The sequence below is a fragment of the Ambystoma mexicanum genome, chromosome 7q, assembly GCF_040938575.1.
Source record: "Ambystoma mexicanum isolate Mex_15411 chromosome 7q, UKY_AmexF1_1, whole genome shotgun sequence".
Taxonomy (NCBI): domain Eukaryota; kingdom Metazoa; phylum Chordata; class Amphibia; order Caudata; family Ambystomatidae; genus Ambystoma; species Ambystoma mexicanum.
The window spans coordinates 784,167,533-784,191,584 of NC_090941.1; positions in this window are offsets into that span (position 1 = coordinate 784,167,533).

A 24,052-nucleotide genomic window follows, 5' to 3' on the forward strand; every position below is an offset into this window, starting at 1 on the left:
CATGATTCCGGAGCGCCACCAGTGCCCACCGTGATATAATTCCAGGAATCCTGCCCTCATACGTGAAGCCTACGTGCCCTGCTGCAAGGCTTTATCCCATTGATGCTCACCACCCAGCCATTGATGGCCATGAGGACGACCCTATTCTAAGATGGCCGCCTGCATCCTACGTACTACCATCGGCAGTTCGAACCTGCAGAAACTTCAGCCTGCTTCATGATTGAATGCCGCATTTCATATATTGTGCAGTCACAAACTGACAGGCCCTCAAGAATAAGGCTCTTTCCTGTCCCAAGCCTGTCTAGAACTGCCAGACGCCAGGCCCTAAAACTCTGCCACTCTGCACCACACCTTCCGAACTGTGCTATCCCTCATACTGCCCTAAGAGACCTCTTGCACATTGCTGTCATATGCTGCCACTCTGAGCCAATGCCCGCGCGCCTGTGTAACCCCCAGGCCCTTGCGACTTCTCTCGCCACGTTGAACAAATATCTACTGCAACTCTAACGTCTGCTCTAAGCACCAATATATATTACTTTGCCGAGGTTTCCATCCGCATACTGTCTACAAACTTTGAAGTAGTTCTATTGACGTCTGTACCATTGCTGACTTTGATAGTTGTATTGCCGTGCATGATTACCTTCCTTAACCCCATAATGCTTTATTTGTAACTAACCATCACACCTAAAGTCGATCTTCTTCATCCTACAGCCTCTGCATACTCGCACCAAATACGTTTCGTCATTTTGTGCTGTTTCGCCCACTGCCTTCAGCTATTTGTTATCATACTCACACAAAATTGTTATACCGATTTTGCCTATTGTAATCACCTATTACATGTCCTGCACCGGGGCCCCCCATTCACTGCTGTATCGGTGCCCATTGGCCCAATGTATTGTACCTTCACGGTGTTATACTGAATCCTGTGCAGCTCCAGTGCCTTTGTAGCATACTCTTACATTAGTGATCTTAGAACTACTGCCACTTCACAACACTAGCACTGCTTATAACTAGCTAGATTACACTGCCACCTCGTTTCGCTATTCAGATGCACCTATTTGCGCACCACCTCCTCGCACTCTGGGTTATGACACTCCTGCTGGCTTGCCCACAAAGCTCTTTGTGCAACACCACTTCAGAGACCCACCTCTATCCTATTACCTGGCCGCTTGCCTTGAACCTTGATGACAAATTGCCTGTCCACCACAGTACATCCCCCATCATGCCTATTACTCCCCATCACCCACCTAAGCACCCATAACTCCAATTTACCAAAAAAGACCAATCCCTACCTTAACTCTCCTGCCCTCTGGCTACAACTCTTTGCAACAAAACCTACACCTAATCAACCTTGCTCGCTTCACCAGAGAAACTACAGACTGGGATCCAGATTACTTCATATACCTCGACACTCTCGGAACCCACATCTGATGTTAAAAACTACCCCACCTCATACCTCCAGTCACACTCCGACAACCACAAGACCCCCTTAAAAATGAGGTTAAGGGCGCTCTCATCAATGCTAGATGCCTCCCTGCCCATGCTCTTGACATTGCAGATCTCATTATCACACAAAACCTTGACTTCATCGCCATTACGGAGACCTGACTACATGCAGCCTCAGGCCCTCTACTGGCGCTAGCCATTCCCGACGCATACTCCATTATTAGATGCGACCACAACTCTAACCTATCCAAAGGCGGCGGTGTTGCATTTATTCACAAAGATGACATTAATGTGAGAATTATTCCTAACATACAGCTCACCTCCGCTGAGTAACTATCAGTTAAACTTTTTCTATCCCAAAATAACACAGCCACTCTGCACCTTATCTACAGACCCCAAGGTCCTTTCTCTACATTCTCTGATGACATCCCTACCATCCTTACAGACAACACTAAACTTAACTCCCAAGTCCTACTACTAGGTGACCTCAACCTTGGCCTACTAGACCCTATTGACCACCATTGCAAGCACTATTTCCAATTTAGGATTCTCACATCACATTCTCAAACCTACCCACTCAAGGGTAGAATGCTCGACTACATCGCTGACCTAAAGTGTAACACTCATATTTGTTCCAACCTCCCTCCTGCCTGGTCCGACCATCACATCATCATCTTCAACATTCCCGCCAACGACCCATGCACCAAACAGAATATTGCACCTTCCATCCCCACAAGAAACAAAACGAACATCACCATGGACAAACTGCTCCCCCTTCATTCTGCCTATACTCAACAAATACGCCTTCATACATGATGACCCCTCTGTCCTAGTTGACACCTTTAACCAAACCTTGCTCAAAGCAATTAACACTATCGCACCTCTCAAATCTAGGAAACCTAAACAACGTGCCCACCTCAATTTGTGGTTCACCCCACAACTAAGAGTATTACGCAAAGAAAAACGTAATGCTGAAGCACTCTGGAAAAGTCTCCCTTGCAACGCCAATCTCACCATAGTGTCACTTAACTATAAGGAAGCCATTTTACTAGCCAAAAGAGAGACATACAACCTACATATTTTACAAGCAGAATCTAACACGAAGGAGCTATTCAAAATTCTTAAAGAACTAGAATCTCCCCCCGACACATGTAGTAAAGACAGTATGTGGTGTGATAACATCCAAAAAGCTCTCCTGACTAAAATATCCACCCTACAGTCTAAAATTAATGCTAAACAAAACTGCCTTCAAACCATCTTCCGAGCCAACCTCCCCACTAGCAACACTCCGCCTACCACACACACTCATGTACCTTTCAGCTTTGCTCCTCTCACCATAATAGAGGTAGAAAACATTATCAGTAAACTCAAACCATCCAACTGTCAGGACAATACTTGCCCCGCTCCAATCATCAAGGAGTCCGCGCATGAACTTGCCCCATGCATCACCACCTTCATCAACTCCTCATTTCACTCTAGTATTCTTCCTGACAACCTCAAGGATGCCTGGGTTATCCCGCTGCTAAATAAAAGCCACACTAGACCCTAGCCTACCTACCAATTACAGGCCCATCAGTACGGTCCCATTTTTGCTTAAAATCCTGGATCGGGCTGCGTACCTCCAGATACAGAAGTATCTGGAAACCAACAAATTACTTGGCCTGAGACAATCTGGTTTCCGACCTAAGCACAGGACGGAAACAGCCTTGATTGATCTCAAAACACAAATTGAGGACTTAAAAGACAATGGTAAAATGGCCCTATTATTACTCCTGGACTTATCAGCAGCATTCGACTTGGTCAACCACCAAATCCTCTGTCGTCACCTTAAATCAGCTGCCCACTTCTCTGAGAAAGCTACCAAATGTATTAGTTCCTTCCTGGATAACAGCCACATGAGGGTCTTTTCCCCTACTGCCTCGGCGGAACCATCACTGGTGCCATGTGGGGTGACACAAGGCTTGTGCGTCTCACCAATGCTTTACAATGTATTCACTAAACCTCCTTTCGACATACTTGACTATCTGGGTGTTACCTACACCAACTATGCTGTTGACACCCAGATACTCGTCCCCATCATGGGGGACCATATTGTGGACTCTAAAGCCCTCAATGATGTTTATCAAGTCATCCAAGCCTAGATGGCCCAACATGAGCTCTGTCTCAACGATGACAAGACAGAGCTTCTCATCCTAGGTTCCCAACATCGACTGAATAGACTTGATCCCTCTTTCAAAACCTTCAACATTGACGGCAACTCCATTAATGTCTCTAGCGACACCAAAACATTAGGAATATATCTTGCCTCCACATTATCGCTCAATAGACAAACTAATGATGTAATCTCTGCATCTGCTTACACGTACAAGCTCATCGCAGCATGTCGCTCCTTTCTAGGTACCCCTAACTGCACTACTCTGGCTAGGACACTGGTTATGTCCAAACTTGACTAATGCTATGCTTTATATCTGGGGACTAGCAAACATAACCTCAATAAACTCCAGGTTATTCAAAATAACGCCATCATCGCTGCCCTTAACATCTCCAGATCCTCACACTTCTCTGAAACAAGGAGAAGTATATACTGGCTTTCAGTAGCACAAAGAATATCCTTGAATTCCCTTGCCCTCACTCACAAATGTTTGAATAATCAGGCCCCCATCTACCTAGCCACCCACTTCTCTCAATACATGCCTACCCGGCTACTCAGATCAGCCCAAGCGCAATGCCTGTCCATTCCCAGATACAAACTGCAGAAAGCAGGCGGGGTGAGTTTTCCAGTCCTTGCTTCCAAATTTTGAAACTCACTACCAATAGCTATCAGGTCCGAATCCTCTCCTTCCTTATTCAAACAAAAAGCCAAACACTGATTAATCACCTCACAAGATTAAATTCCTCACCACTACCAGGCCAGTATTACAGTACGCACATTTCTTTGTGTGTCCCTAGTTAACTACTCTGTGTAGATTGTATATAATTATGTATATTGTGTACATTGCATCTTCAAGCTTTTCTACTTCCTTGCAATTCTAATCTGCATCTTTGCCTTTATTGTGTATACAGTTCCTCGTGATCATATGTAACTCCACAATGTAACTGTCTTCTTTGTACCACCTCTTATTTGTACTAAGACATGTGCCCAGATGCCCTCGTGCCAGGTGTGCTATACAAATTAAAATAAATACAAATAGTCTGCCCCTAAGAGTGATTTGGTTGCCATAATAAACTCATTGGAAAACCATCACCCTTTTATGTTGCTTCATACATAAGGGATAATAACAGGGGACTGACCCAGATGTTGTGAACTACAACTCTCATCATCCCTAACCAGCACAGGCCATAGCAAGGGATCATGGGAACTAGAGTCCAAAACATATAGAGAGCCAAAAGTTGCTTCCCCCCGGATATATCATAATATTGTATTTTGTAATATTGCACACATCAATGTTTTGTTGCTCACTAATGTCAACAATACTTAACCCGTCCCTCTTCCAATGCCAGGTTTCTGTGTCTATGCTGGAGTGTGTGTACATTGTTATATGACTACTGGTCCGTGGCATACCTCCGTACTGACTTTATTTAATTACCTGTACACCTTTAGGCTTTTTCACATTGCTTTGAACAAAGGCACTGAACCACATGAAATGACTTGTAGTGATGGTGGTGAGCAGGACTGAAGTTATGCCAAACAAACCGGAAATACATTGGGATACCGGATTGTTGCTGATGGGTGTGACATTAATTGGGCTCCTGCAAATGAATATGAGTTACCGGCGCCCTCCATTGTGACTTTTGATAGATGCAGTAATTCAAATGAAACACTATTAATTTATTTTACTAATAAGAGATCATTAAAACTGCTCCAAAGTACAATGTGCTTGCATCTCTCACTGTTCAATGGCAGGTGCTTACATTTGTTGGTTTGAGAAAGATGTTACTTTATAGGAAACACAGAATTATTTATATAATTGGTGGTTTGGGAATGTATGCACCGAGCAAACTGAAAACCAAAGCTGTCGAATGTAAAAATAACACATACAATATACAACTGCTAGGGTTATTCACAATGTATTTCTGAGAACATGAAACAAAATATCTGTTTTCATTAGTTAAATGCGTCAGAGCTGGTGAAATAGTGGAAGAACAGCAGATGGAAAAGATAGGTGTGCTGCAAATGCTGAAAGTGGTGTGTTGCATGGAAATGAATGGTGTGGTCACAGAGGCTCTTTCACAATATTAGTTGGTTTAAAAATATGTGCAAGAAAACAATTTTTAATGCCATGGGAAGTGTGTGATGTATTGAGGGTGTGCGCCAGGGTGAGATTCCATGTGCTAACTGTAGTTATTAAGAACATATGTTTGTCCTGCACAGTCTGCTCACTTGCCTGTGCCACTGTCTAACACTTCAGATGGACGGCTTCTCCGGGAACCCATCTGTATGGAAAACCGCTCGCAGAGGTCACGCTGGAACCTCGAACTACAGTTTGTCTACTTATAATTCCAGATGTTTCCTGCAACATGATAAAGCGGCAGCTGTGAAATCCAGATGAAGAATTGTCCAACGTTAGAAGAAAAAATATCACACCCCGTGATCAGATCAGAGTCGTGAGAGTTAAGACTGAAAATGTGCTCAAGTCACTCTGTTAATGTGATCTGGATCTCGCTTGAATCTGCCATGAAGCATACCCGGATGACCAACATGCGAATGTGAAATGACTGGAAATCGTTAAAAGACATTCGCACCAACGTGCCACTGTCTTGTTTCCGTTGACCTACACTATTCACAGAAATGTGGTTGGAGTCTAGAAAGGATGGTAAAACACCGATCGCATATTTTTGACCTGCGCAGAATGATAACTATTCTGTGGGCTTTTTAATAATAGTGGTGTATTTGAATTAATGTGTTCACTCTTTTAGTTATTTGAGAAATTATAATATCAAAAAGAATACAAAATAAATGGAGAACGTGAATGTTGATATACATTGCTGGGGTGACAGTCTTCTGCCTTTACTTGGCAACATGTGATTGCATAAATACAGTAACAGTACTTCTACCTTGTAGAATTACGGCCTGATAAATTAACAGATCTAGTCAATGAGATCTGAACTGAGTATGGTTGCTGCACCAGTAGACATGCATGAAATGCACACTTTGCCAGACCAGCACTACTCTCAAATAGAGAAGGAAGCAATAGTTGCCCTAAGGGAATTAAATGCTTCCATGTTTACACTCGACCGCATTACAAGTTTACCAATCCGGTAACAATGGTACCAGTAAGCTTGCCGGTACCGTTATTACCAGACCGACAAACTACGATTTCTGCTCACGGGTGCCTTCCCGCCTGCCAGGTCTGACCTGGCGGGCGTACCGTCACCCACGAGCAGACACTGAATGGTGCGGTGCTACCGGCCTCCCCATTCCCATTGAGCACTATGGGGCTCAAATGGGAATGAGGAGTAAAAGTTTCCCGGCCCTGGCAATGGGGAAATACAGGGTCTGCCAGGGTTGTAATGGCCCTGTATTTCCCCATTGCCAGTGGACGGATACATTCGCCAGTTTGGTTTTATTGGCAAGGCTACCGCCAAACTTGTAATGAGGCCATGGATACAAGGTGCTTCTTCCCTTACTTCAAGCTTCAGCCTCAAGGTGACCACTGCACGTCAGAAAGTGGACGGTAAAACTGCAAGGATATGACGTTTCCCTAGAGTTCAGCCCTGGAGTGGACAACTCCATAGACTTCCTATCCAGACACCCCCATGTGCTACCCATCTGTGAGGTCTGAAATACCCAGCAATTAGAACAACATGTGAGAATGATGATTGAACTGTCACACCGAAAGCCATCCCGACAACGGAACTGATTGAAGACACTAACAGTGATGAACGTGTGCAAAGAATCCTACAAAAAGTCGAGTCAGGACAACTGAAGAGCATCTTTCCAGCCAATGAATATCAGAAGGTGGAGCTGCCATCTCAAATGTTCACAAGTAACGATCCAAACAGCAGAAAGATATAATTTATTTATTTATTTAATTAATTAATTTGTAGAGCGCACTACAGCCCACGGGCATCGAGGCGCTGTATACGGATCATCAGAAGGCTTAATTCAGGGTTACAAGAAAGCCGCACAGCAGTAGTAGTCTTGGAAAGGATACATGGTTGCATATACAGATGACACAGTACAGGTTACTTAGTTACAGATAAGACATGCACAGTCATACAAAGAGCCTGGTTTTGATGGCCCTGCGAAAGGCTGCATGAGAGTCTATTAGTCAGATATGTGGTGGGAGGGCGTTCCAGTGGGTGGCAGCCATGGCGGGGAAGCTAGTACCACCAGCACGAGCTCTGTGTATTTTGGTAATGGATATTAGGTTGGAGTATGCCGTTCTGGCTGGCCTGGAGGCAAGGCGTTTAGAGATCTTTTGGACAAGGTAAGGGGGGCCTGATTGTGGAGACACTTGTGTGTAAGGGCAAGAGTTTTGAAAATGATTCTTTCCTTAACTGGTAGCCAGTGGACCTGCCTCCTGAGCCCTGAAATGTGTTCCCTGCGTGATAGACCAGTGGCGTCCCTAGGGGCGTTGTTTTGAACTAGTTACAGTTTAGCAAGATTTTTGCCTGAGGTTCCTACAAGAAGGGCATTGTAGTCAGGGGTGTTGCTAGGTCTGGAAGAGATCTGGAAGAGATAATGTCGGGACTGTCGGGACTCGGGGCTAGCCAGCCTTTTGGCTGTAGCTCCTGAGATTCTATCCGGGGCTACAACCAAAAGACCAGGGGCTATAGCCCCCTTAGCCCCCCCCTAGCAACGCCTCTGATTGTAGTAGTCCAGTCTTGATCCAATTATTGCCCTGGAGATGGTGAGGCAATTCTGTTGGGACAGGAATGGTCTCACTGCATTAAGAAGTTTGGAGTGATAGGCTGAGGAGGATGCAATGGCATTAACCTGCCTATTCATGGTCAGGTTGGGTGGGATAGATAGACCCAGGGTCTTGACCATTTGAGAGGCAGTGACGGGGATATTGTCAATGGTGAAGGAGCTGTATAGCTTGTCTAGCTTGCCCAGGGTGGATGGGGAGCCAATCAACAGAAGTTCGGTTTTCTCACTGTTGAGGCATAACCAGTTTCTGCCAATCCAGGATTGGATCGTTGAGTAGATGGAATTGAGGGTGTTCAAGTCAGACAGGTAATCACCCGAACAGGGGGGTTGAGTACCTGGGTGTCATCAGCATAGTTTGTATATGAGATGCCCAGGGCATCCAGAATTTTGAACAGAGGCCTGGTGAAGAGATTGTAAAGGGTGGGAGCAATGCATGAACCCTGTGGGACCCCGCATTGGATGATGCTCAGTCTGCAGAGGTAGAATCGGAGAAGACCTTCATTGCTCTTTCCTGTAGGAATGAAGTTATTCACTTACAGGAACTAGAGGAGAAGTTAGCTGCGGTGGAGAGATGATGGCAGAGGGTCTTATGATCCACCAGATCAAAGGCAGCGGATAGGTCCAAGAGGAGAAGTAATTCAGGTTTGCATGCATCTATGAGGATATCCATCTGGTTTTTAAGGTCAAGGAGGGCCGTTTTGGTGCCATGTCGCAGCTGGAAACCTGACTGCCGAAGACCAAGAAGATGGTTGTCTTCAAGTAATTACTCCTGCTATCCCACCACAGTAATTTGGCATAGTTAAAACAAAGGCTAGACTCAGAGAAAATGTTTGGTTCCCCAGCATAGAAGAAAGGGTAGCCATGTGTGCCATGAGTAAAGCTAGGGTTGCAAGCAACCTACCATTACCATACACATAGTAGACCATGGGACAAGATGAATATGAACCTCTGCTGGTTGAACAATGGAGACACCTCACATGAGTTGATGATTTCTCACAATACACAGGAACTGAATTCATATGCTCTACAGCTGAAGATGCCATGCTACCAGAGCCAGAAAAGATAATCACAGCCAGAGGAATCCCTGAAGAATTGAAGACAGACAATGGCCCACAGATAGTGATTATATAGCACCTGGGGATATGGCATATCTGAATCAGATCATCCTGAACCCAACCCAACGATGACGCAGAACACTCTATGCAAGTCCTGTACAAGGTGATAGCCAAAGAATGACAAGCCAATGCCGAGCAACACATGCACTGTTAACCACATCCCCCACATGCCCAGTGTATGCTCTTCACATCCCCATCTTACACGCTGCCCCATAGCATCAACCATTTCGACTCAGTCACCATGGTTCCTCAAGAACAGTGAAGAAGTAGAGGCCTGGCGCGGCACCAACAAAGACTGCATAGGTTACCAAAAGATGTGAAAGAGAGACAGACATAACATTTATGGCTACAGTACCAGAAAGAAGAGAGATCAGAAACATCCTTGATGGAGGAAAACCCAGAATCCGAACGTAATGAGTAGAACTAGGCCATTCATCTGCTTGGCTCTCACTGTCCTGGCCAGGGTATGAAAAGGCACATTGAAGCCAACGTATATGTTCACTCTCTTTATTTAGCATAATAAAACATGAAGGGGATTGGCTTTAACCGAGTCCATGCGCTGGGTTTCTATGGTAACAATGATATAGTAAGTTTCCTTTGGAAAATGGTCCTTGGTCTTTGCTTCCCACCGTGTCGCAAAATAACCCTGCCTTAGGGGATTCGGAAAAAAGCCACTCACAGTCTCTGGGGTGTTGAGCGCCCTGTACTTCTTTCTTGGCAACTTTGTGGAGACTTTAATTTTCTTGGCTGGACTTGTCACAGTGCTTTGTTGGTTCACATGTATTTGAATAAATACCTGACACCCAGGGTCTTGTCGTGGTCATGAGTGTGACAGTCTGGGCAGTCCACTCTCTTTCAAGTCTTTCTACACTGTCTTTTGCTGTTGGAGGAGGAAGAGCAAAGAAGCATATAAGCAGCACCATACCACGGAGCGGGCCGCAGTGTGTGGTCGTGAGTGTGACAGTCTGGGCAGTCTGGGCAGTCTGGGCCTGGACGGGTCTGTGTGCTGTGAGACTTCCTTGAGTCTGCAGAGAAACTTCTCTAACTGCCCACAACAAAGAAAAGCCCAGGGAACCGTATTATGCGACATGAGAAACATGAGAAGCACACTTCTGAGAGGTAAGAGCCAACTGACTACCACTCTTTGAAGAGTGCTGCCGAAATACAGAGGATAAAGCTCCTCCGCTAGAAACATAAGACACTATTGCCAGAAACTGCTAGATACTAAATCTATAGAGCGTCGGTGGAAACTGCGGGTACTTTGCCTTTGATCCACCTGCATTCAGACTAGCAGTCTAGACACACTATCGTCGCCATTTGACGACGTACAGAAACACACCAACTCAGCTGTGACACGTTCCATGTTAGTAAAATAGCATAATGCAGGAGGAGACTGCAGGCGTAGAGCCTTTGATCCACCAGCGTTTAGATCAGACTGACACCCACGAATGGAAGAGAAATACTAATGCCGGCGTCAGAAGATTTTTCAAAATAAAAACTGAACTCTGCATGCCGTAAAATCGATTTCTGAAAGTACGGCAAAATAAAGGAGAAAATGTACATCCCTGCCGAATCGGAGCTACGAGATTGGACCTATACGGCCAACGGAGTGAGGCTTCCGTGGCGCACAGCGTGACAGATCCTAGGCGGTATAATCAGTCCTTGGGCAGAGGCGGAACTTGGAGGAGGAGTCAAGGAGAGCGAGGGGAGCTGCGAGTGATATGCAAAAAAGTGCACGAAACAAAGATAGAACAAAAAGTGAATATGACTCCCCCTACTAAGAAAATACACGCAACTACAACAAAGCAAGAAGGAAAGAAGCTCATTTTAAAGCGCAAAACAAATAGTGAAATGACACCACCCCAAACGAGGCTGAGGAAAAAAGCCTATGAAACTTCATGCAAAAAATGTGCAGTTACGAGCACATGCTAAAATTAAAGGAAACAGGCAGGAGATGCCATTTCCACAACCGATGGAGACACCTCAAAGGAAAGCGAACACATCAGAACAGAAAGCTTGGATGCATCAACCTCATTTACTGAACCCACGCTAAAAGAAAGTAAAATATGCCCAATAGTAGCACCGGAATCAAACAGGCCTTGCCTGAATAATACTGCAGTAGAATATATTCAGAAGCCACAAATGCAGAGTACACCTATGCATGGGAAAAAAAAATTATCTGGGAAAAGAAGCCGAGAGTACACCTTCAGATCATACAAGTCTAACACATAAAGCTGTACAACATCAAGACCCAGAAAATAAAGAGAACAACGACCAAGAGGAAAGCATAATAAATGACAAAGAAATGGAAAACAGTAAGATGAAAGACGAAAAACCCACAGATGACCAAAAAGGAAGAAATGAAGAAAACACGAAATTAAGTGATGATACAGCACCAACGCCAGCCAAAATAATACACAAACCTCATGAAGATGAAAAAGCGAGAAAGGCTAAACCAATAAACACTGAAGCCAGCACGATGAAGGACTATGCCAGTAGCGAATTAGAAAGAAATGGGCTTGAAATGTGTAAGACTAATGAAAAACCAGACAACAAACAACAAGACATGCCACCAAAAGAGAAAAAAGAACTAACCCAACAAGAAAAGCCACTGCAAGCCCAAAGGAAATGGCAAACCTTGTATGAGAGCAGAAGACATTCACAACAAACCTGAGAGAAGAAGGAAAGAGCAGACGAACCCCAGCGTAGCACGTCTGTCACTAGACATAACAGAAATCGAAAATCTCATGAGAAATCATGAAAAAGAAGAGAAGTCTTTGGAAATGTACATCCCTCCTCACAGAAACAACAAAGAGAAGTACTGACGTACGAATCACAGAAGGATAAAGACCTATCCCACAATGAAAAATACAACAAAAGCAATGAGAGAAAACAGCAATATTGGCATGATACGCATTGCGACCATAAAGGAAAGCCTTGTCAAGACGAAGAGCCTTCACAAAATAAATGCAGATGCGAATCTATCCACAACCAGGAAATAACATCTATCCCAACATAAATGTTAGATTTGCAAAATATGCTAATAACGACCAAAACACAATCACTGATTCCTTATATGAAATTATAAGAAGCACTCACCGAGATAATAAAGGATCAAACAACACTCCTCGCCCTGATACACTCGAAGCAAAATTTTCTAGAAACATGCACGAATAAAATACAAGAGTGATTAGAACTGGAAGCTCAAGCCAGCTACATGTGGCAAACTAGATTATGTGAGATAGCGCGGAGTGACAGAGAAGAGAAAACAAACCTGACACATGCTCTGATAACAATGATGAATAGAATAACAAAGAATAAATAACAGGAAATCACCATGGAAGAAATGCACAACTGCAAAAAACAAGGTGATCCAATGCAACAGCAGACACAGGGGACCCCCGAAGAGAACCTGATTGCTTTGAGAGAAGATGCACCTACCATAGGAAAGGAGGATAAAGATGCGATAAAACCTAAAGATGATCAAAGAGACATAAAAAACAGCAACAAGGCAAATATGACTCTGAAAGCCCCCGAGGCATATGGGATTTTCACAAAGAGAGGCACGGAAGCACAGAAAAAAGAACTCAAAATCGACATGAAATATACAAGCAGTACGGAATATGGAGAAAATTAGATGATACACTGTCAGAAGATCAAGAAATATTTAAACAACGATGATAACAACCAAATACAGAGAAGACCGCAACTACTTCATTGTGCTCATGGAATACACGGGGACCCAAACATCTATTTGCCAAAACGGATCAACACCTGAACACATCTGATATAATCTGTATACAGGAAACATGGTTAATGGAGCAACCGATATGCGACGGGTATACAATAATAATGAACCCTGCAATACAAAGGAAAAAAGGACGACCCATCGTCCGGTCTTATAAACATGGTTAAAAATGGAAGAAACATCGACATGATCGAAACAAGAAACCTGAACCCTTGGGTACAAATATCGATAGTCAAATATAAGGGCAAACAACCAGAGAAAGCAGGACTGACGATCGATACACTAAGGGAAGAAATATGGGGCATAATGAATGTGTATTGGAACCCGGCAGGAGTAACAGATGAAACCTTCATTGACACAGTTTTCTCGACTATCGACCAAGCGAAAGAAAACTACAAAGGGATGGAGTTTATATTATGTGGAGATCTAAATATCCATCTCTTTGATATCAATGGCAAGGAAATTGACGAACATAATCTGCAACCTCGTGCCAAAAACTGGAATAAGGAAATAACACACAGAAACATACAAAGGTCGGATTGCTACAAGACATCTAAAAGCCGGGTGATGGAAACCTGGGCTAGAGGGAAATCAACGGTAACAATCGATTTCATATATATATGACGACAGGGATATATGATAAAATCTGCTATAATCAAAACTTAAAATCCAACAATAGCGATCATTACATAATGAAAAGAGCACGGTACACTGAACAACAAACTAATGAAAAAAGATCCTTAACACAAATGGAGCTAAACAACGGAATGAATAGACTAAGGATCAGTCAAAACATGGTAGAAGAGCTACCAAATAGAATGATAAAATCGACACTGGAAGATGCACAAAAAATTAACTATGGATGGCTGCTTTACCCATTCAAGCATCAGAATAGACCAAAACAGTAACAAACATTGAGAAACCACCTTCATGCGTACAATCAGAAAGTAGCAATAAAAAAGAAGGAACTGAGGCAAAAGATAAAATTGATAACAAAACAAAATATGAGCGACAAACATAAACAAATCAAATTAATAAAACAACAACATAAAAATTGGATGAGGAACAATAGAAATCTAATCATGCAAGATGATGCAGAGATGCTGCAAACCCTAAAGAACAGGCATACGAGGCAACTATGGACATTACTTCATGGCCAGATCAACACTCAAGATACAATGACTGCTGATGTACCTGAGGCAAGCTGGACGAGACACTTTACAGAAATCTATGGGAACGACAATCGAAGAACAACAACATACAGATAGCGACGAAGACAGCATGGCAATGGGAATGGGAGAAAGATGATATACAGAAGGCAATATGGACCCTAAATGTCCCCAGAGCGCTGGGACCTGATGGTCTATCGAATATGACAATCAAGCAAAATCCAGAGGTATGGGGATCAATATGCAAAAGCATATTTAAGCTAATACAGAAGACAAAAACGATCCCTGACACATGGCGACAAGCCATGATAATACCAATATTCAAACATGGATCCACCAAAGAACTGATAAATTACCGACCCCTGGCACTACTGGACCCATTAGGGAAGATTTTTGCGAAACTCTTCCTAGAGAAGTTGAACACCTGGACAACAAAGGAAAAGAAATATGCTACCAAACAAACATGATTTGTGAAAACAATAGGTACAAACATCAACCTGTTTATACTGAATCTACTAAAGCATGAAGCAATAAGAACAAGAACTCAGATGTATGCAGCTTTCGTAGACCTAAAACTATCTTTCAATTCTGTGGATAGAAACTCCCTATGGGAGAAACTAAACTCATGGAACTGCTCGAACAACATCCTCGAGCCGATTAAACTACTGTATGAAAACACCACTATAAGGGTTAGAATGTCCAAGGAAGGAACACTCACAGAACAGATCGAGACATGGAACGGCCTGAAACAAGGCTGCCCATTGGAAGCTACTTTATTCCATCTATATACGGCCGACCTTGAAGCAAACATCTATACGCCGTTAATGAATCCTCCAAAAATAAACAACACAACAATATTGTGCACAATGTATGCTGATGACATTGTAACCTTGGCAAAAACCCCAAGAGGACTACAAATTGCTCTCCAAAAACTAGAAGAGTACATGAAGAAAAATGAGCTAGAAATAAATACTCAGAAAACAAAAATGATGCCCCTGATGAAACAAACGAAAAAGAAAGGAACATCGATCTCCTTCCATATTTGAACAGAAAAAGTGGAGCAAGTCGAGAGGATAAAATATCTAGGGGGTTGGATATCACAATCTCCTACTGAGAAAGAATGGTCTCAATATCTTAAAGCAAAAGCATTATCATTAGCACGACAGGCCAAAACACTCCATCGGAAATATGGGAAATTCTCCATGACCCCTGGCATAACATTTTCAAACAAAAAGTAACAGCAATTTTAACATACGGAGCGGAGGCAATGATAAACATTGATAATCTGGACACAACTAGAGGGAAGTTTCTGGAGGAAAGTTCTGAATCTACCGACATCGCTCCCTATGTCCCGATTTCAGGCAGAACTTGCCCTACAGTCCTTGGTGTTGATTGCAGAATGGAAACAACTTGATCTATACCGGAAAATCATGAGTGAATCATACGTACCACCCCTTGAAATATTAAGAAATAAGAAAGACGGAAGCAATGAACAAGCACTGGAAATATGGAAAAGAGTGGCTGAAACAAAAAGTGAAGCATGTGCAATCTCTCTAGACATGTTGCTGAAAAGACCACAAAAAGCGAAGAAGAGGATCATTGACAATGACTTTATAGACACGAATAAGAACAAAACCAAATACAAGCACGATATATCATGCAAATTAGATATGAGATCCATCAACAAATTAGCAATTTATCTGAAGATTTTTCCATCATTTAAAATCAGAGGCACGTTTATGAGATTAAGATTAAACATTCTACCAACACGAGAAATAATGGCAGCAAGGAAACAAACTGCGGAAAAACACTGCCGATTTTGCAAAGATAGAGAAGTAAATGAAACCCTCTACCATATCATCATGATATGTCCCGCATTAATGGAAAAAAGAAACTTATCAAGAGGATCGTTCATGAACAACCAAACACCACTCTTGGCTGAACACTGATGGGCCTTACTGATAGCAGGAAACGATAAAAAAAATTATATTTGCCTTGATATCTTTTTGGAACAACATAATGGAGCTCAGATAAATAGGATAACGAAGAAAACAGACAAAGAGATAAAGATGAACTGACTGAAACTAACATTGGAGAAAGATAATTGATAGAGACTTTTGTGAAAATGAATATAACTTGAAAGAGATGTGATAGAGTTGAAAATAAGATGAAAGGTTTGAAATGTAAACCAAAACATTTTAAATAAATAAATAAATAAATAAATACCGGACAGTAACGCCTTGGGTACTTTTGGACTGGTGTTGGGTGTCTGACTCTTTGCAAGAATTGGACTCTCGAATTAAGAGGGAAGTATTGTTCCAGCACTTGCTTTGGCCCCACACATCTCCCAAACGAATAGCTTGCACGCACACATGAGCCATGAGCATTGACGCTTGTTTGTCACTGTTCAACAAATAAAAAGCCAGCCTCTTTGTTCAGATGGGAGAGACACATTGGGTGGCAACCATATACCCAGTGGTAAGACTTTTTTCTGCGCCACACTTTTGCCTCAGTCACCTACAGCTGACCTGACACCATCATCATGATACAACGGGGGTGAATTGCGTCAGTGTGCCATTTAAGGCATGTGCAGGCCTGTATTTGACTCCACTCTCCGAATCTGGCATGAACACTGAAGTAATACACGCCTGCACAGTGCCCCTACTCCTATTAGAATATACTGCATACATACATACATGGATTTCAAAGAAAACGCAAAGGAGCACAAGAAGCATTTGGTATTCCTTGTAACACATAATTGGCATACATGTAGGACCAGTAGGTGGATGGAATGTGGTGTCTAGGAGACCGTGAGTCATAAAAGGGTTGTGGACACTAGGAAGAGGGTTGTTAATATTCATAGAGGATTGGGGTTTGGCATGTGAATGTGGCATGCCCCCACTCGGGCTTCTAGTTGCCCCCTGTGCAATGCAGATTTAGAAGTTCTTTCACATTGTGTTATTTTTTGCCCAGCGTATTCACACATTAGGAACAAGACACTGTTACCGAGATTAAGACAATATAACTTTGTGCAATTTAGTTTTAATATCTAAAACACCTACAGGTCTCCAGAATTTGATATCTGCGCTTTCAATCTATTTTGAAGAAAATGAGCTCTCTATGAATATTAAAAAATCCCAGATACTAGTGGATATACCAAGACGCTCACCAAGTTTTAAGTTTGTATGGATGGTCAAAGATACTATTCTAGATATTGTACCCAATTATAAATATCTGGGAACACAGTTTGAATCAAATTTAACAACCACCGAACACCAACTGTCTCAGCAAAATAAATTGACAGTTGCTACCTCGCAAGCAAAAATAATTCTTCACAAATATGGCAAATTTTCCATCATGCCTGTTCTATGCTATTGGATACAAAAAGTGACACCTACACTGCTTTATGGTTTGGAAACACGAGATATCATTGATGTCAAAAATGTTGATAGATTGGAAGCTAAATATTGGAGATGCCTACTACATTTGCCTCAATCAACCCCAGTCTCATGTATTAGATACAAATTGGGCCTTACGTCTCTCCGCGCCAAATACCATTGGCAACTTTGTGCACTATTCAGAAAATGCTTAGTAAACATAACTGCGGATACTATTATAGCCACTCTGTCCAACTACTTATTCTCATCTAATCATAACTTTGTTATAAGATGGACTAATTATATGTATCAAATTTTGGCTGCAGCAGATATAGACGTTGAGACCTTAGTTCAAAATCCTGAACGAGCGAAGAAAAAAATGTTTCTAAAAGATTGGCTGACTAACCGAGAGATCTGTTTAGGTTACAAAAATTTTAACATCCTCATCTTCCCTGACAAAAAATTGGGAACTATGGCAAACTATTTGATTAAATCGCCCTCACCACATGTTCGTATGGCGATTATGAAATTACGTTTCAACTTATGGCCTACACGAGATATCTTGGCACAGCGTAGACAACTAGCCGAATCAGATAATGGTTGTAGATTTTGTAACAATCTGCTTCAAAAGGAAACTTTAGAGCACTATATTGTTGAGTGCCCTGCATTATGTTCGATACGAATCAACATGTTTAAAAGACATTTATCCACTGTTGCTAATATCCAACCTAACCTGAGATGGTCTTGTCTACTAAACTCACCTAACATGAGTATACTTATTGCCTCTGTCAATTTCATGAATAACCTTTGTTTGCCTATGACAATAGATGATTAATTTTTTTTTTTTATTTTTTTTTTGTTTTTTAAAAGTTAAATACTATATGATTCAAATAACTTTGTGCAATGTCTTTCTGCTTTGTATTTTCTTTTGACGGCCGACTCTTGTTATGTTGCCGGGCATTAACGCCGTTCCTTAAGGGGGTGACTAGAATGAGATAACATTTTTTAAACTATCTGCAGTGATGCTTTTTAACTGTCTTTGCTGTTTTGTATCCTATTAGCTTTGATGTTGTTGTGCTGCATTTGTATTAATGAATTATACTGTTTTTCTGGGGGGGGGGCGGGGCGTGGCGGTTTTCCGTTTATGGATTTTATTTTCTTCCCAAAGCACGAATTTCTGTTTCAGAAGAATTAAGGCATTTTCCAAATGTGTTTGTGCTCTGCCAGATATTTTCGAGATGTGCTGGTGGCTGTCTGCCACAAACTTAATTGAACATTAGAATGAAATCGTGCTCTAAGTTTGATTGACAAATCTCAAATAGTACAATGGTTTGTATCAGAGCAAGTTGGGGGGCGTCCGATCACGCAGGTGAACGTGCGAGTTATTGCGAGCAGGCAAGTTAGCTGCTTTTTATCTCTTCTAATCTAGTATTGTGGTGGGTAAGACGAACGAATCCCTTTGACAGTGTTCATTAAAGTATGACGGCTGTAAATATATGTTTTTTTCTTCAGTTCACCTCTGCAGAGCTCTGCACGTTGGTGAAAGCAATTACGTTTGCTGCATCAGGATATGCTCTGTCCTCGAGGGAATTCGATCAAGGTGAGACGTCAACGTAGACGGCGATGTTTTTGCAGAATTGTATGGTCTGCCCAAGGACATAGTCGCCATATGTTTACTGTTTAAAAAAAAATAAAATAAAAAAAATAAAAAAAATAAATATATATATATATATATATGTCATTGTCATGTACTGCATTTCAGTAACATTCCTCCAAGCCTACTCATTATTTTTGATGTAGCGTGATCTGTAAAAGCACAGATGCAATGCACCAAAATACATTCTCACAAATGTTGCACCTTGCACATTCCTTTGCAAGTAATGTAAGGAAAGAGAGAGAGAGAGAGAGAGAATGTGTGCGTGTGTGTGTTTTTTTTCCTCCACGTTCTGGTATCAGCACCAATATAGTTTGCTGTAGTTTGTGCAGGGGCACAATTAAAGTGAAACAGATATATTGATATACCTGTATGTTTTCGATATAAGTAACATGAACGACGAGGACCTGTTCCATATTGTGTCTTCATGTTTTCCTCATTCTCGAAATATCAAACTGATGTAGTTGCCGGAGGTCTTGAGAAGCAGGAAGTCGAGGCGATGGCATCAATCTCCTTTATAGGGTTTTTAAGAACGGCTACCATGGCAACATGCTTTGATCAAACAAAAGAAATGTAAAGAATACTTCTTTTTGGGATAGTTCAGAGTTATTTTTACACTGTGTCATCAAGGCAGCAGAAGGGGTTCAAGGCTCATATGATTTATCCTCCCTAACAGGTTGCAGTTAATATTGCCAGGTATATATTGGTTAGACAATAAATGAAGGCTTTATTATTTAAATAGTTGATATATATATATTTATATATCCTTATAACACATGCTCACATCACCGTCCCCTGTAATACCTTATCGCAATGTCGTTTTTCTCTGACTAGGAAAACCTCCCCGTAACAAACGTCAACGACTCTGTAGCAGAATGCATTCTCCCCCTTGAATGGGAGACTCGGTCACAGAATAAACTGTCCCCCTTGATGGGGAAAAACTGTAGCAGAATAAACCCCTCAACCCCCTTGTAACGGAGACTCTATAGCTGAATAAACTCACCCTTGAAAGGGGATACTCTGTATCAGAGAAAAATCTCTGTGTTGATAGGTAAACTCTGTTGCTGAATAAAACCTCACTCATGATGGGGAAACAGTCTCAGAATAGGCTCTCCCCATTGAAGAGGAGACATTTTATCAGAATATACTCTCTCAATGGAATGGGAGACTCTGTAGCAGAACACACTCTTCCTCTTGATGTGGGAGATTCTGTACGAGCTTTGACTCAACCCTTTAAAGGGAGATTCTGTGGCAGAGTAAACTCTCCCCCTTAAATGGGAGACTATCACAGAATAAACTCTCCCCCTTGAAGTGGGAGACTCTGTACCAGCATCAACTCGAACTAGTTTAAGGGGAGACTCTGTAGCAGGAAAAACTCTCCCCATTGATGGGAGAGATTCTGTGCTCCCCCTTGAAGGGAAGCCTCTTTAGAGGAATACACTCTCCCCCTTGAATGGTAGACTGTAGAGGAATAAACCCTCCCTCTTGATGAGGGGGACTCTTTGACAGAATAGACTCACCCCTTTGAAGGGGATAAACTGTAGCAGTATAAACACTCCCCCTTGTAATGGAGACTCTATAGCTGAATAAACTCACCCTTGAAGGGGTATGCTCTGTATCAGAGAAAAATCTCTGTGTCGATAGGTAAACTCTGTTGCTGAATAAAACCTGGGGGAAACAGTCTCAGAATAAGCTCTCCCCATTGAAGAGGAGACATTTTATCAGAATATACTCTCTCAATGGAATGGGAGACTCTGTAGCAGAACACACTCTCCCTCTTGATTTGGGAGATTCTGTACGAGCTTTGACTCAACCCTTTAAAGGGAGATTCTGTGGCAGAGTAAACTCTCCCCCTTGAATGGGAGACTATTGCAGAATAAACTCTCCCCCTTGAAGTGGGAGACTCTGTACCAGCATCAACTCGAACTAGTTTAAGGGGAGACTCTGTAGCAGGAAAAACTCTCCCCATTGATTGGAGAGATTCTGTGCTCCCCCCTTGAAGGGGAGCCTCTTTAGTGGAATACACTCTCCCCCTTGATGAGGGCGACTCTGTTGCAGAATAGACTCTCCCCTTTGAAGGGGATAAACTGTAGCAGTATAAACACTCCCCCTTGTAGGGGAGACTCTATAGCTGAATAAACTCTCCCCTTGAAGGGGGAGACTCAGTATCAGAATACATTCTCACACTTTAAACGTAAAATCTGTCGCAGAATAAAACTTCTCCATTGATGAGGGAGACACTGTCTCAGTTTAAGCTCTCCCCCTTTAAGGGGAGACTCTGCAGAAAAATAAATACCCTATGCCTTTGAAGGAGAGAAACTGTAGGAGATTAACACCCTAACCCCCTTGTAGGGCAGACTTTATAGCTAAATAAACTCTCCCCCTTAAAGAGGGAGACTCTGCATCAGAATGTAATGTTCTCCTTGTTAGGGACACTCTGTTGCAGAATAAAACCTCTACCATAATGGGGGAAAACAGTCTATGAATAAGCTCTCCCCCTTGAAGAGGAGACCCTTTATCGGAATAAACTCTACCAATGGAAAGGGAAACTCTGTCGCAGAACACACTCTCCCCCTTGAAGAGGGAGACTCTGTACCAGAATCGACTCTACCTTTTAAGGGAGACTATGTAGCATAATAAAGTCTCCCCCTTGAATGGGAGACTCTGTCACAGAATAAACTCTCCGTTTTGATAGCAGAGATGCTGTATCAGAATCAATACTACCCCTTTAAGGGGAAAATCTGTAGTTGAAAATCTCTCCTAATTGATAGGGGAGACTCTGTATCAGAATAAACACTCCCTACCCCTTGAAGTGGGAGACTCTGCACAAAAATTGACTCTACCCTTTAAGGGGAGACTCCATAGCACACAATACTCTACCCTTGAATGTTAGACTGCAGCAAAATACACCCTCTCCCTTGATGAGGGAGACTCTGTAGCATAAAATCTCTCCCGTTTGAAGGAGAGAAACTGTAGATGTATAAACACTCCCCCTTGTTGGGGAGAATCTATAGCTGAATAAACTCTCCCCCTTGAAGGGGGAGACTCACTATCAGAATAAATTCTCACCCTTCAAAGGTGAAATCTGTCTCAGAATAAAACCTCTCCCTTGATGGGGGAGACACTTTCTCGGGATAAGCCCTTCTCCTAGAAGAGAAGACTCTGTATCAGAATAAACTCTCTTGAATGGAAGACTCTGTATCAAAGTAAACATTTCCCCTTGTAGAGGAGACTGCATAGCTGAATAAACTCTCCACCTTGAAAGGGGAGACTCTGCATCAGAATAAACTCACTCTCTTCAAAGATAAACTCTATAGCAGAATAAACCTCTCACTTGATGGGGGAGGCACTGTGTCAGAATATGCTCTCCCGCATGAAGAGGGGACAGTGTATCAGAATAAACTCTGCTTCTTGAAGAGGGGAATCTGTAACAAAATAATCTCCCCCCTAATGGTAGAGACTCTATAGCAGAATAAACTCTCCCACTTGAAGGGAAGACTCTGTAGCAGAATACACTATCCCCCTTGAATGGGAGACTCTGTAGCAGAATAAACTTACCCCTTGATGCGGGAGATGCTGTATCCAAATAAACTCCCCCTTTAAAGGTAAACCCAATAGCGGAATACAACCTCTCCCTTGAAGGGTAGACTCTGTAGCAGAATAAACTATACCCCTTGAAAGTAAACTCTGTAGCAGAATAAAACCTCTCACTTGATGGGGGAGACAATAAATCAACATAAACTCTCCCACTTTAAGAGGGGACACTGTATCTGAATAATCTCTCCCTCGTGATTGGGGTAACTCTGCAGCCGAATAAACTCTCCACCTTGAGGGGGAGAATATGCACCAGTGTAAACTCTCCCCCTTGAATGGTAGACTGCAGCATGATACACTCTCCCCCTTGATAGGAGTGTCTCTGTAGAAGAATACACTCTCTTCTCTGACAGAGAGAAACTGTTACAGAATAAACCCCCCCCGTCCCCTTGTAGGGGAGACATTATAGCTAAATAAACGCTATGCCTTGATTGGGAGACTCTGTAGCAGAATAAACTCTCCCCCATTGAGGGGGGAGAATCTGTACCAGAATAAACTCTCCCCTTGAAGGGGAGACTCTTTTGCAGAGTACACTCTCCCCACTAAATGGTAAACTGCAGGAGAATAAACTCCCCATTGATGGGGGGGACTCTGTTGCAGAATAAACACTCCCCTTGTAAACTCACCCCTTGATGGGGGAGACTCTGTTTCAGAATAAACTACCTCCTTTAAAGGTAAACTCAATAACAGAATAAAACCTCTTTGGTGATGGGGAGACTGTATCAAAATATACTCTCCCCTTTGAAGGTGAGAAACTGTTGCAGAATAAACACTCCTCCCTTGTAAGGGTGACTCTATACTGAATAAAATCTCACCCTTGAAGGGGGAGACTCTGAATCAGAGAATAAACTCTCCCCTTTGAAAGGTAAACTCTGTCTCAGAATAACACCTCACACATGATGGGGAAGACACTAAATCAGAATAAGCTCTCCTTGAACGGGAGACTCTGTGGAAGAATACACTCCTCCCTTTGAAGTGGGAGACTCTGTGCTAGAATCGACTATACCCATTAAGGGGAGACTCTGTATCAGAATAAACTCTCCCCATTATTGGGGTGATTCTGTATCAGAAAGAA